The sequence below is a fragment of the Plectropomus leopardus genome, chromosome 9, assembly GCF_008729295.1.
Source record: "Plectropomus leopardus isolate mb chromosome 9, YSFRI_Pleo_2.0, whole genome shotgun sequence".
Taxonomy (NCBI): domain Eukaryota; kingdom Metazoa; phylum Chordata; class Actinopteri; order Perciformes; family Serranidae; genus Plectropomus; species Plectropomus leopardus.
The window spans coordinates 12,792,703-12,806,250 of NC_056471.1; positions in this window are offsets into that span (position 1 = coordinate 12,792,703).

Consider the following 13,548-nt stretch of genomic DNA (forward strand, 5'->3'; position numbering starts at 1 on the left):
ATTTGCTCCAGGCTCTGAAGAAGACATTTAAATTATGTTGCACTTGTTTAGTTATCTACAAAATTTCTGAATTTTTTTAAAAATCAAATAATTAAAACATTCAATAAAAAAAATAGAAACCAAGGTGACATAAACATTTAAATTAAGGTGGGAAAAACAGTCTCTAACTTCAAGTATAGATGCATTACAGCAAAAGAATTATTGTTGAAATAAAATATAAATTAAGTTCTCATTTAACAAATAATAAATTGACTTTTACTTATTCCAAAGGAGGGAAAATATCCTGAACAGATTTCCCCCATCAAACCATCGCTTCACATGCTACAATTAAAGTAATTTTGTTCATCAAACTGGAACCATTCATTAGATTAATTTAGTATGCGTTTGAGAATATGGCTTCAGCGTATATATGGTTTACAGCAGAGAATCAGAAAACTGCGGGACAACTAATTCAGCCCTTCAATTACCACACCGCACTACATCTTTATCCAGAAGTAAACAAGCTCCAAAATTTTCGTAAGCCTGAGCAGAGAGGTTGTCTTAGAAGACTTGGACCTCCCAGCAATCATGAAAAATAAGGCAGTAAAAATAGTTCAAAGAGCCATAACAGCGGTTCTCAGAAAATCCCTTTCATCATTTATCTGCTGAACCTCTCCATCAGCAGAAAGTGCTTCGGCGGCACTGTACCATCATCACAAACAAAGACAGATTTAGCCTAAAAAAAGAAAAAAATGTGTGCCTTCGCCAGCGGAGTTACATACTCACTAGCCTGGAACGGTAATGACAATTCTGCAAAGCTCAACCGGCGATGGATGTTGATTAAGTGCTGTCATGGTAACAGTAGTATGTGATCAGCTTTGCTCGACGCCTTAAGCGTTTCATGTTGTCAACACCTGAAGCGTTGGATTAGTAAAAGCCTAAAGTGTGGGTTGTCGGAGAATGCCTGTGTGACATATTGTTAAATGTCTGCCAGCTATTGAGTTTGTGGGGTATCATCTGTAGCCCACAAACAGGACTGAAATTGATGAATGATGCAGCTTGAAAGGACTTGTTTAGAGTTCAGTGAGACAAGCTGTCCTGAATAGATTCAGAAGATCACATGTCAGCAGGATACGGAGATATTCTTACTGGACCAAGGTTGTATGTGTCAGAGAAATTTTATCCAGCTTCCTGATGGAGTTCATTTTTCTCCCTCATGCGTCTGCTCCGCACCCCCTTTATAGGACTGGGGGATTTATGAGACTGGATGACATATGAGGACAAAAGTTACAGTGCTATTTTATATTGCATATGAGCAAACACAGGCTAGACAAAGGCTGTCTGTGTGTGTGTGTGTGTGTGTGTGTGTGTGTGTGTGTGTGTGTGTGTCTGTGTTTAAAGTCTACACGACAGCGCAGTGCAGTGCAGCTAATTAACAAAAAAGAAGGAAAAGGTGTTTGGCTGCTGCTGTGAGTGTAAACATGTACCTGTACACAGACAGCGTGACACAATGCAAAAAAAGCCCCACCAAAAAACCCATCCCTATACTGTAGTTTGTAAAACTTGGTGTTTCACTGTATGACATGACACAAACTTGACTCAGCGCTCTGACTTTGTGTCCATACACCATACAATATGTCAGTGACATTTTCTACATCTCATTTCTACATTATACACAGTTTCTTTTTAACTTGGACATTTTTTATTGTGCTGGCTGCATATCTCTGTGAGTCACATGGACGATACTAAAAACACTATCTGCTACAATGGTTTGTCATCATGTTGTATTGTGTTGTTAACCATGAAATAAATGGTTTATATAGGGCTAGGCAATATAAAAATATTATATTAATATTGTGATATGGTTAGATATGGTTTCAGCTGTTGGTTTATTGTAATATCATAAGTGTTGTGTTTTCCTGGTTTTAAAGGTTGCATTGCAGTAAAGTGTGGGGCTGAAATCAACCAAGAAAATCAGATTGAAATTCTAACTTCTCTTCAACCAGTCGATTGGAGACAAAAATCTGCTCACTATCTCTAGATTAACTAAACCGCCGCAGGGCACCATGTGTCCACCGCAGCCTTCTTTCTCCTGTCACAGGGTCGACATTAACACTTGCCCAGGGCGAGTAAACTCTATGCTCAGGCAAGTGCAATGACCTGAGTAAAAACAAATGTGATCTCCGATGTAAAATTATCTGAAAATAAACTGTGCACTGTATAACTTCAAGTGTGAGTCCATCTCACCACTAAGCGCTGAACAGGACTGAGGAGTAATATCGGACATTCTGGACACTATAGAAGTTAACACTGGGGTTGATGAAGTCATATAAAACACAGCATTGCTAACATTAAATATCGCTTTAATGCTACTTATGAGACAGAGACATACTATTTTTAGCGTAGGAGCTAACTTTAGCCATCCTGCTGCTCCATCGAGGGCTCCTAAGTGATTGTGTCCATTTGTAATCCAGCCTTAAAATGCTGCGTCTATTTAAAGATACAATGATAAATCTGAGACTGAATGTTCTTTGTGATTATTTATCCATTATCTTAAAAAGTTAAATTAAAAAGTGTTTTACTATGGGTAAAACACTGTGCCCGTCACTGTTACCAGCACTCCAATCTATCGGTGCTGAACAACAACAACTATTTTCTTACAGCTGGGAAAATGAAACACTTTGGTGGACACACAGATTTATCAAAGTAACACCAGCGACTGTCCAGTCATTGAGAATTTGGTCAGACAGGAGGACATCAACCAACAGCGACAGAGCTAATGATGTTTAAGAGATGGAAAGTGGAGGATTGGCACTATGCTTTGGCGATGACGGCACCCCAATATGGGCGGGAACCGCAGCATGGGTGCAGTTCAAAAAGTCAGCGATCAAGTGGGACACTTGCACTAACATGCACGCACAGTTGGACCGGCTTAACGCAACAAACCACAGAGAGGCTTAGATTACAACAAACTCAGAGGTAGCATGACTTAATATTCTGCTCGGGGCGCCTTCACTGCACCATATCTTTACATAGCAAGTCTATCCTATAATAATGTTCTGAAATTCGCATACAGAAACTTTAAATAAGGTAGTGTTCATTAAAGAACTATCATGCATTGCTTTACATCATACAGATGTTTTGATATAGTTTTGCTGTCCCCTTTATTTCAATTCATCAAGAAATTCTTCAGCTTCAAGATTCTTTGTTCACCATGGAGGCATGCAAGAAAAATAACCGTAACCCGGGCTAAGTAATTTATTATATAAATGGTCATTTTGTGGATGAAGTATTCATTGAATAAGATTCTTCCTATTTTTCTATCTGTACAATACATAGCCATGGTATAAGCATGGTAATAAACACAGGGTGTTTCAGTGGAGAAAATAAGCAGAAGACTTGAGATTACTTCACCTCATAAGCAGATACATAGATATTATATGGTTGTTTTCACACCTCACCCTTGGAAAAAGAAATAAAGATTGAATTCATCCCCAGTAATGTTGACTGTGAGCAAGGCAACACCTGAGACCTGAAGTTGTAAAAGGCTCTAAATCAAAGGATGCGACCATTAGTGACAGCTCTCAGTCTATTAAAACCAATATATGCCACTTAGTGTCTAAGTTACAGCCCATCGGTGTGGCATCCCTGTTGTCTGCATTAACTTGAGATGTCATAAATCAAGTCAATACTCCTCAGAATTTAGCACAACTGACAAATTTAAGGGCTGATTCAATCTTTATTGTGTAGGCTACATATCACCATGAATCATGTGGGTGATACTGAAGACACTGGTATAATAGTTTGCCTGAATATTGTGTAAAAAATGTATACTTTGTACATTGTATCACAATGTATTGTGTTGTTCTCCTTTGGTATTAATATATTATTACAGTTTAAAAATTTTAAATGAAATGTTTAACTTTGGTTAATTTTTAATGAGATGGCGGTAAGACTGAAAAAACAGTTGTTTTTTTTAAGTCGAGCTTATGGTTACATAATCAGTGTAATAACAATGAAGCTTGATTGAATATCTGATTTAACGCATTAACAGCAAGGTTAGACAATCCACACACTGTTACACAAACTGTCAGTCAACCACTGCTAGTGGTAAACCCAAAGTGACTGTGAAATGCTTTATTTGGTTTTAATTCAGTCTCAAAACATGTTTTCATTTTTATTCATATAGCCTCAGGTTCTAGCCTTTTTATTTCTGAATAATCTCTTAGTGAGGTAATCTATCACCTCAAAGACTGTCGCCGGCATGACTTTTGATTTTTGTGACTCGCAGCAGCTCTGTGTTTCATATTTTGTGTTTAGGAGAAAAACTTATTGTAATGGTTTTCTCTTTTTGTTAATCAAAGGCAAAATTCTTTCTGCAGTGCACAGACATGAGCTGGATTAGTTTGTGATTTTATCAGACCGTTGTGTGAATGACATGAAATATGCAACTTGCAGCTACAGTATGATATGAATGAATGTTCAATTATAATTGTATTTAAGAAACGAGTAATATTTGCTCTGAAGTCAAATTAGCTTTACTGAAGTGTATCAAATGACTTTAATTACCTTTACAACTATATATCATGTAACACATTTTAATTAGTTCCTTATTGAACCCAAGTAAATAACAATGTAGTTAAATGTGCTTGATTAAAAAAAAAAAATCAGTGTTGTGTCATCACCAGACTTGATCAAGGGTTAAGCAATAGGCATTTTTTACTCTTTAAAAAGAAAAAAGTGTCAAGAGAAAAACTGTCTCTTGGGTCCAAAATGTTAAAATGTGCAGTGCCATTCAACTAATACAACTTTTTAAAAATGTTAAAATGACATCTATACTTAACATGCAGACTGTTTGTTATTTGTATTAATTTGCACTTTAACAGGAAAATTCATTCAAAAATTCAAAATATGTATTTTTCCTCTTACCTGATGTACTAGTTATGGGTCTAGATTGTTTTGGTGTGAGGTGCTGATTGCTGAAGCTATCAGCTGTAGAGATGTCTGCCTTCTCTCCCATATAATGGAAGTAGATGGCACTCAGCTTAAAAAAAAAAAAAAAGCATTTGAAAAACTCATCAGAAATGTCTCTTTTCAGAAAGCATGACCCAGTTACTCAAGAAAATCCACAAAACTTGTTGTGAGCAGTTTCAACCAGAAATTACTTTCTTTCTACACTCATCAACCATATAACCGCACAGAAGGAAGCCTGCATCTACTGCTAGCTCACCTAGCACAGGCTATTCTCACACGGTTTGAATGTTTTCCTACAAAAACATGAATGCACTGAAATTTGTGCATTGAAATTTGAGCTAGCTAATATTACAGCTCAGCACCATTAATGTTTACTTCTCCTGCTACCATAAGCACAAGCCTCTTGTCCATGACTAGACGCGCGCGATGACATGGTTGGTGGGTGTAGTTTGGTAGACAGAAAATAATTCGCAACAAGGTCTGTGGATTATCTTGAGTAACCAAAACACACTGCAATTTGTTTATTCTGATTTTGAAAGACACACAATGCAATTGATGTTTTCGTAAAGTCATGACACAAGAAATAGCAATTATTCTTCTTTGCCATATCAAGCTGCCATATTGATGGAGTGCAAGGTCCTGTAACAAGCCACTGTGTTATCAGTGTGTGGGGGGGTCTGCAGCACCACTATGTGGTAGTAAGCTTTAAAGAAAAAAAACTATTTAACTTGTCCCTTAATATTTACATAATGCAAATCCAGGGTCTTCTCTTCCTTATCATGCATTTCAAATTTCACATACTGAATGACGTATGAGGAGATATGATTGAAGTGTCCTGGTGGTAGAGGTGATTGGATATTGAGTCTGAAATGCCATGACAAGTGAGTGACAAGTGCTGCACACACAGCAGGACAGGTTGGAAAAACATCAACAATACACTTGTAATGGCAGTGACAACACTGTAAGCCCTCAGTGTCTGCAACACATCATTCTGTATGCCAGATTACAACATCTAGAGTTAATGACCCAGAGAAGAAAGTGTTTTTATCATACAGCACAGTACAAATAATTGCTCTTCATATTAACTAGGAGCATGAAATTATGGTTTCGAAAAAATATATAAGTTTGGAATATTGCAAAGTTATAAGATTAAGGGCTTTGGACAGCATCATCTATTATCCAGAGAGAGGGAGTTAAGTGAACAGAAAAATAAGTGCTGTTTCAAGCCCGTCTGAGCCAAGCCCAAATTAACTACTAACAGTTTGACCTACTTCATACCCAGCGGGCCTGATTTTTTTTTTTTTTTTTTTTTTCATATTTGCTGATGAGGCCAAAGAAGAAAGTCGCATTAAGTGCAGGGAAGGAGGTTAGTCTTTGAAAAACAAATATTTGAAAAAGTGACTAAATAGAGCCGGGCACCAGCTGCATACATAAATAACCTCAAATGGCCTTTTGACCTCAGCCTAATTGGCTTTACCTGATTGGCCAACATCTTCTACTTGACTCATGACATGATATAAAGTCGCATGATGTTCTATCTTATTAATTACTGTACTTTTTAGTGATTTAAGTAGTACTGGTCAGAGTATTCATGCTATTTATAGATGATGTGTCAGTGCAAATACAACCTGAAATAAAAAGACCTGACACAAACCTTGTCAGTTGACCACACTGGGTATAATCTATTTTTCATGGAAGGTAAGCTGACAGGGATTTAATTTTTATTACTGCCAGGCACCCAGTTTTAGTGTCAGATCTATGAAAAACTAATATAAACACAAATGTACGTACACACACACACACACACACACACACACACACACAAGAAAGTAAACAATGTTTAGGAAAAACAAACACTGCTGCACGCCCAGAGAGGAAATCGAGGCTCAGAACTAAATTCTTGGATGTGGATGCGCTTTCCCCTAACGGCAGCCCAATCTGCTGGAACCTATCCCTATGGAGGATTTCTCATGAGCCATGTGATCTCACAGATGCACACACACACACACACACACACATTCTATTACTGGATACGTATTCAACAGACCGCAGTGCCATTAGAACAGGTTAGCGTTTTAAAGCCATCAATAAAGGCAGACATCCATCAGTCGGTTGTTGTGCACACCTCACTGAAAAGTCCCAGAGGTAAACTGCTTTTTAGTATTCACAATATGCTGCCTCACATCAGACGATTTGTTTTACTCATCACCAGTGTTACAATAAATAACCTGATTATGCTAAGATGCTAAACTTGGTGCTGGAAAGCAGGTTGTGAAGCTGGTCAGATGAGTATGTCTTGATTTTTTCACCTCTTTGTGTGACGTTTCACCAGAAAAACTAATTTTCCCAGCAGGACAAAAGCCACCACTTCTTGCATTAACCCTGTTAACCGCCAGGAATAGCAGTGCCACACAGCATGTATAATGGGATAGGTCTGTTTTAGCACCTGTCACACATCACACAGCAGCTAATTTAAATATTACTGCACTGACTGGAAGAGTTTGAGCATGACTTACAGCATGTGTCACTAAGCAACAACCTTGTTTAGCTGCTGTTCAAGACCTGCAGTAAATTGCCGGTAAACACTCACTTATAACATTACTGTATACATATCAGCAATCTATGTTTAAATATTTTATACCACATATTGACTTACATTGCAGAATACGTGCAAATATAGAGTTTAACAGGCTGTTTCACTTTTAACAGTATAACTACATTCACATTACAGGGCTTCATGCTAAATTCTGATTATTTCCCCAGATACGATCTTTCTGCCCGTTCACATTCATGTTTGAAATGACCAATTTCTGACATCAGTGTCAGTGGATCTCTGTGCTGAAACGGCTCACATGCCTGTTTGAACAACAAAAAAATCTAACATTTGTAAAATAGGCATTTGGGAAAAAATGAATGACTACTGGGGCATTCGTCATCTCCTGCATGATTGCCATAGTCAGAACTTCAGATGACATCATTGTTCACTAACCTTGTCTAAAGCTACATTTCCCCTATCTCCAGTAGCACCTCACGACATCGCTATCACGGCATGTAGGCAAGCTGTAATAGACATAGGATCAAATGTAAAAGTGTCCAAAATCTGACTGGTGAAAAATCAAATTTCTGTGTCCACACTGGGAAAAAAAAATCAGATCTGTGTAAAATGAGAGCAAAAAAAATTGGATATGGGCCACATTTGATTGTAATCTATTTGAGTATAGAGTAGAGCAGGACTGAGTCATAAAACGCGGAAATGAGTTAGCATTTTAGCACTCCCTGTTCCCTCGTCTTTGAATACAATGGGTTTTTGAATGGGTTTTTTTTAGTTAGATGCCTGAAATAAGGTCTTTAGTCAGCACAAGCTTAAGAGACGCTGATGTTTTGTTCTATGACATATAATACATCAGTATATAGTCAACTTGTGAATCTTAAAGCTTTTATGTGTCTAAAAAAAGGCAGTTGCCAACAAGTGGCTAAATGACACAACACAACGTCATCATACCAAACACAGCTTTAAAGCTTTGTTGTGGTAATGGCATTAAGTCATGTGACCATGGTGTAGTTTGTTTATTGCTAAATGTTAGCTTTTTAATTCTGCTGATGCACATTTGCTTAAAAATCACAGTAGTGGTGATCAATGGTCAAGAATATCTTGCTTAGGAAAATGCCCAAGTACCACAAATGTATGTTTCTCGCTGAGTTTATTTTCTGTAATAATCCAAAATCCAATGGAAAAACTCATTTGGCTTTTTGACAAGGGAGCAAGGGCAACACTTACTTCCTAGTTGGCCTACAAAAATTTTAAATAAATAACCCTTCATCCCTGCAGCACTCGATAACTGGTTTAAGTTACACACTAGAATATTTGACAACGTTTCGCCCCAGATGTACAATTTTTACCAAACCAAAATGAGGACATTTCCACTGATACTGTGGCTCAGTGCAGTTGAATATTTGCTTGTAAGCTGTCAGTGTTCTCCTTTATCACTTTTTAACTAACCTGTGGCAAAACGTTTTTGTCTAACCTGTTGATTATCTCATGAAACAGACAAATTCCAGACAATTTCTGATAAAAGGATTTCAGAAATTAGCAGAAGGTAGGTTTTCCTCTGATTTCATCTTTTTATATCTGGAGGCAAGTCTTAGAAAAACTCAAGCTTGGTATCCATTTCAAAACCGTTTGATGATCCAATATGAAATTGGCATTTCTTTATATTTCCACCAGATAAGTGGCAATAACGACACAGATTTAGAGCTGCAGACACAACTTTGACTAAGTATTCTTCTAATTAATTTGGAAATAAATTAGATTTATAAGACTTGTTGGTTGTTTTTTCTTGATATTGAAGCTTCAGCATGGGTTCTACAGCTGCTCAGCATAGATATAAAGCCATCACAGTTATGTTCTGACAGATGTGGAGGGATCAGACACGATCTCTACGATCGATTTATCAGGTCTTATGTTAAGCTCAGCTACAGTCAAAGCCAGTGTAACACATCATTGTGCCTCTGAAAACTGAAATGTATCATGAAAACAGGAGTTTTAAAAAAATAATTTGCAGCAAAGTGTTTGTCTCACCCATGCTGACAATAGCAAAACCAGGCGTATCGGTATGGTTAAATATTGCCTTAGAATTAAAACTGTGTTTGATATAAAGTGATCTGGTTTGTTTTATTTAATAAAGCTATTATTCAAGCGCTATTCATCTAGTTTATTTATAAGACCACATTTCAGCACCAGGAGCTGTCCACAGTCTGGTGAGGAATGCAGGTCAGGCTCCATTTCCATCTCCCCACAATGAAGGTATTGATTATCCAAACCATATGATAAAATTAAAACCCTACCAGGGGCTTATATTTATGTTGTTAGCCAGCATATATTTATAAAATACTTTGTTTTGATGTGAGCTGAAAAGGGAAAATTTTCAGACATCGATAATTTTAGTGAAGGGCCAATTCAGTCCACAGTCCACTATTTTCTGACTTCTGGTTTGAGTACAAGAAACAACCAATAAATCCAAAGAAAAACCTCAGACAGCTCATGTGTCTTTTAGAGATAAATCTCTGGGTCTGAGGCTTTTGAGTCTGGCATCTCCAAGCCCGTGGGGCTAACCTAAACTTTGTTCCTACTGAATACATTCATCGCAAGGTTTCAAACTTGAAGACCACAATTCAGGGCTATCATGGTGATCTTCATTTTATGGAAAAACATAATGCTGAGGAATCTACGCTTTTTATTAACATAATGAGAAAATGTCTCTAGCAGACCTGGCAAAACACAAAAATGTTGATACTGAACAAATCATCAAAATGTTCACTGACAACATATTTCAGTTGTTTTCATTCATTTATATATTTCCCTAAGGTTACCAAAGTGCTTTTGTTGCCTAAACCTAAGATCGGAATCTGAACGCAAACCTGAAGTTCTGGTGTTCTGGGTCCTGCACTTTTTTTGCTCACCAACAACCTCCTTACAAAGCCTAAGAGGTACATGAATGTAGTGGCTCATTAACAAAAGCAAATATTGACAGATTATAATCCAGGCATCAATTACATTGCCAACAATGTTATTAAGGGGCTGTTTACATAGCAATGGTTCTTGTATGAAATGTAAACTTTTGTTGTGTTTTGGCCTTTTGTTCACACAACGACATTTTGGGAGCCTGAAAATGCAAACTTTTGAAAATGTGTTTCAGAGTGCCATGTTTTGGAAAACGCACCTGTCTGTCACCATGTAAACTGGCAATGCGCAGATCCTGTGAGAACGGTGATGTCACAGCCACACTTTGACACTTTGCTCATTATGTTTCAGACAAAGAGCCATACGTGAGAAGGAGGAAAACAATACAAACTACCGTGCTGTGTTTGTGCTGCTGACTACTAAGTTTATTAACGCTGTTGGTTCTAATGCAAGCGCTCACGATCGTCTTCTTGTTTGTTTATTCTCACCTCTCTGTAGAAGAACGCCTTCATGCGCAATCACGTGATGTTTTTATAGTGTATCATTACAAAGTTACACTGCCAGCCACTGGCTTTTTATTTTGACATTTTCACAATGTTATCATATCAACGTGGAATATTTTTAAAACACAAAGAAAAGACTTTTCCGTTTTTAATAGAGCTGCTCTCATCTAAACCTGGCCTACAAAAGCAGTTAAATAATGTACAGACACAATTTCTAGGAGATGGGGTTGAGCTTTCGAAAGCCCCAAGGCAAGATTTAAAGTTAAATAGTAACTGGGCTGACAAAGGTCTTGACTATCCCCAATTTAGAAATCCATATCTCTCAGATATAAGCCAGAAACCTGATTTTAAATGTCCTACATTGTAATGTCAGACTTCCATGTCTTTTTTATGCCTCCGTGCCGTGACAACTGAGACCTGAGGCCTGTCACTTGAGGGAATTTCTTCAACATTCAGAATTTGGTGTTTAAAGGTCCAGGCCACTATGACCTTGCATCCGTCTCAGTCTTGTGAATGCAACATCAGAAGATGGTCTTAAGGGAATTTCCTAAAATTTGGCACAAATGTCCACTTGGACTCTAGAATAAATGATAAGAATCTGGTGATTGAAGGTCAAACATAAAGGCCATAACTTGAGAATTCATACACTCAAATTTCACACAAATATATTATAGGATATAATAATGTAGTTCTGTAATTTTATATCCAAGAGATCAAAGGTAAACTGTGACATCATAATGTGCTGCAAAAACACTTTTCTATCCGTTATTTAACATAATTCAGGATCAGAAGGGGAGACATTGGTCAGAGATTGTAAAGCAGGTATTGGTGCTATAAAAATACTATGAAAGTATCAAAACACTATCTCCACAGAGAAATGCACACAGTCCATATTCAGAAATTATGAAAAAGGTGCTCCATAAAGGTAGTAACTGCCGTGACAGTGCCGTACAGACATTCTTCAGCTACATTCTTTGCTAAAACGGCACATTTCAGACCAAAGGTAAATACAGGTATGTTCAGGTAAGCAGTTGAGCGGGTGTCTGTTGTGGCATGTGGCTGTTTGGAGAAAAAGTGCCACGCTTTATTGTGCAGCTGCTCCTAGCACTTCTAGTTGAAAATCTCTAAACTTTTTAGAAAGGTACAGGTGATGTCACTACCGCTTTTAAGCTAGGATACTGTAACAACAAGGACAGACAAGCCCATTTGTAGCAGCAGATCAGTCACTGGACACTGGATGTTGCTGCTGATGAGGCCTCTGTTAATGCAGCATCACGTTTGCTTACTAGCTAATGTTAATGTCGACATATCTTTGTCAAAGAAATAAAACTCATGCACAGTGTGTCATTAAAAAAAGGCACTGGGATGAGGCTCTCCCCAGTGCCTTGCCATCTAAAGAAAAACTGCTGCTGAAGAGAAACACTATGTGGACACAGGCCCTAAGACGGGACCTTTAAATGAATCTACTAACAAACATCCTGTTGCTGCACTGAAAATATTTCAGCCTGACATCATGTCATCCAGTGTTGGACGGGCCATCTGGACATTCTGGAGGATTCCTCTGTCTGGCAGATCTGGAGGCCCAAACAAATCAGACAAACAAAGACCTGTGTCTGACAGCTGGCCCAGGTGAGTGAGCTGCAAGTCCAATGCAATCAAAAGGGAAATACACATTGGTCATACACTGTGCAGAAAGTATAATATAACTGCTCATAGCTTCTTTCTGTTGAGACAAGCTATCTATACTGATAAAAGCAGCGCTCAAATAAACAGTTCATTTCCAGTCCATCACCAATGTCATCTTGGCCAGTCCGCAAAAAACAAAACTGCGGAATTAAAAATCTAAACTGACTTAAATGCTATTGTTCCTTTGGTATTTAATCATAAGCATCTAAATATTAATCCAATTGTTGTTATCCTTGGCTTCCTGCCTCCTAGTTCTCACCATCATAAAAATGAATTGTGCCCAACATGTCATAATTGCCAACTTGCTGAGCTTTACATCCCTCCGGTTTGCTGGCAGAGCTGCTCTCCAACACACACCCACAGGGGCCTGCACAACCACCAACAAAAAGCACTGAAAATGTGTCCTTTCAGCTCATAAAACTCTCACATCGCAGTCACGCTAAAACGCTGTGACTTTTACTGTTTCTCACACGTGTCCTTGTTTATGTTGCTGCCTTAACTTGAAACGTGTCACATGGTTCCTGCCCACAAAGTCATCAGAATTTATTGAAAATCCTGCTGTCATCAGGGGATTCCCTTATGCTGACACACTTGGCAAGAAATAAGAACATTAGGTTCACATAGAAAATAAACAGAAATGTCTCTCACTTGCACAACCCCAAGGCAAAATGAGTCAGAAGAAGATGACCTACTCAGTAAGTACCTTCAACTTAGCTCCTTGCAAGTCGTAATGTAATGGCAAATTTACCTTGGCATGCTTAATTTTTGCATCCACAGGCATTTCTATCAAAGGAATTTGAAAGATAAGTAAAGCAGCTGCCAAAATTTACTGTTTAGCTCCCAAGTAACTGATGTTTTACCAGTGACTGTTGTTTAATGTGGCTGTCACTTCAGACTTTGTACAAAAATGAATGAAAATAAGGCAAAGTCAATGATTTTTTTTCC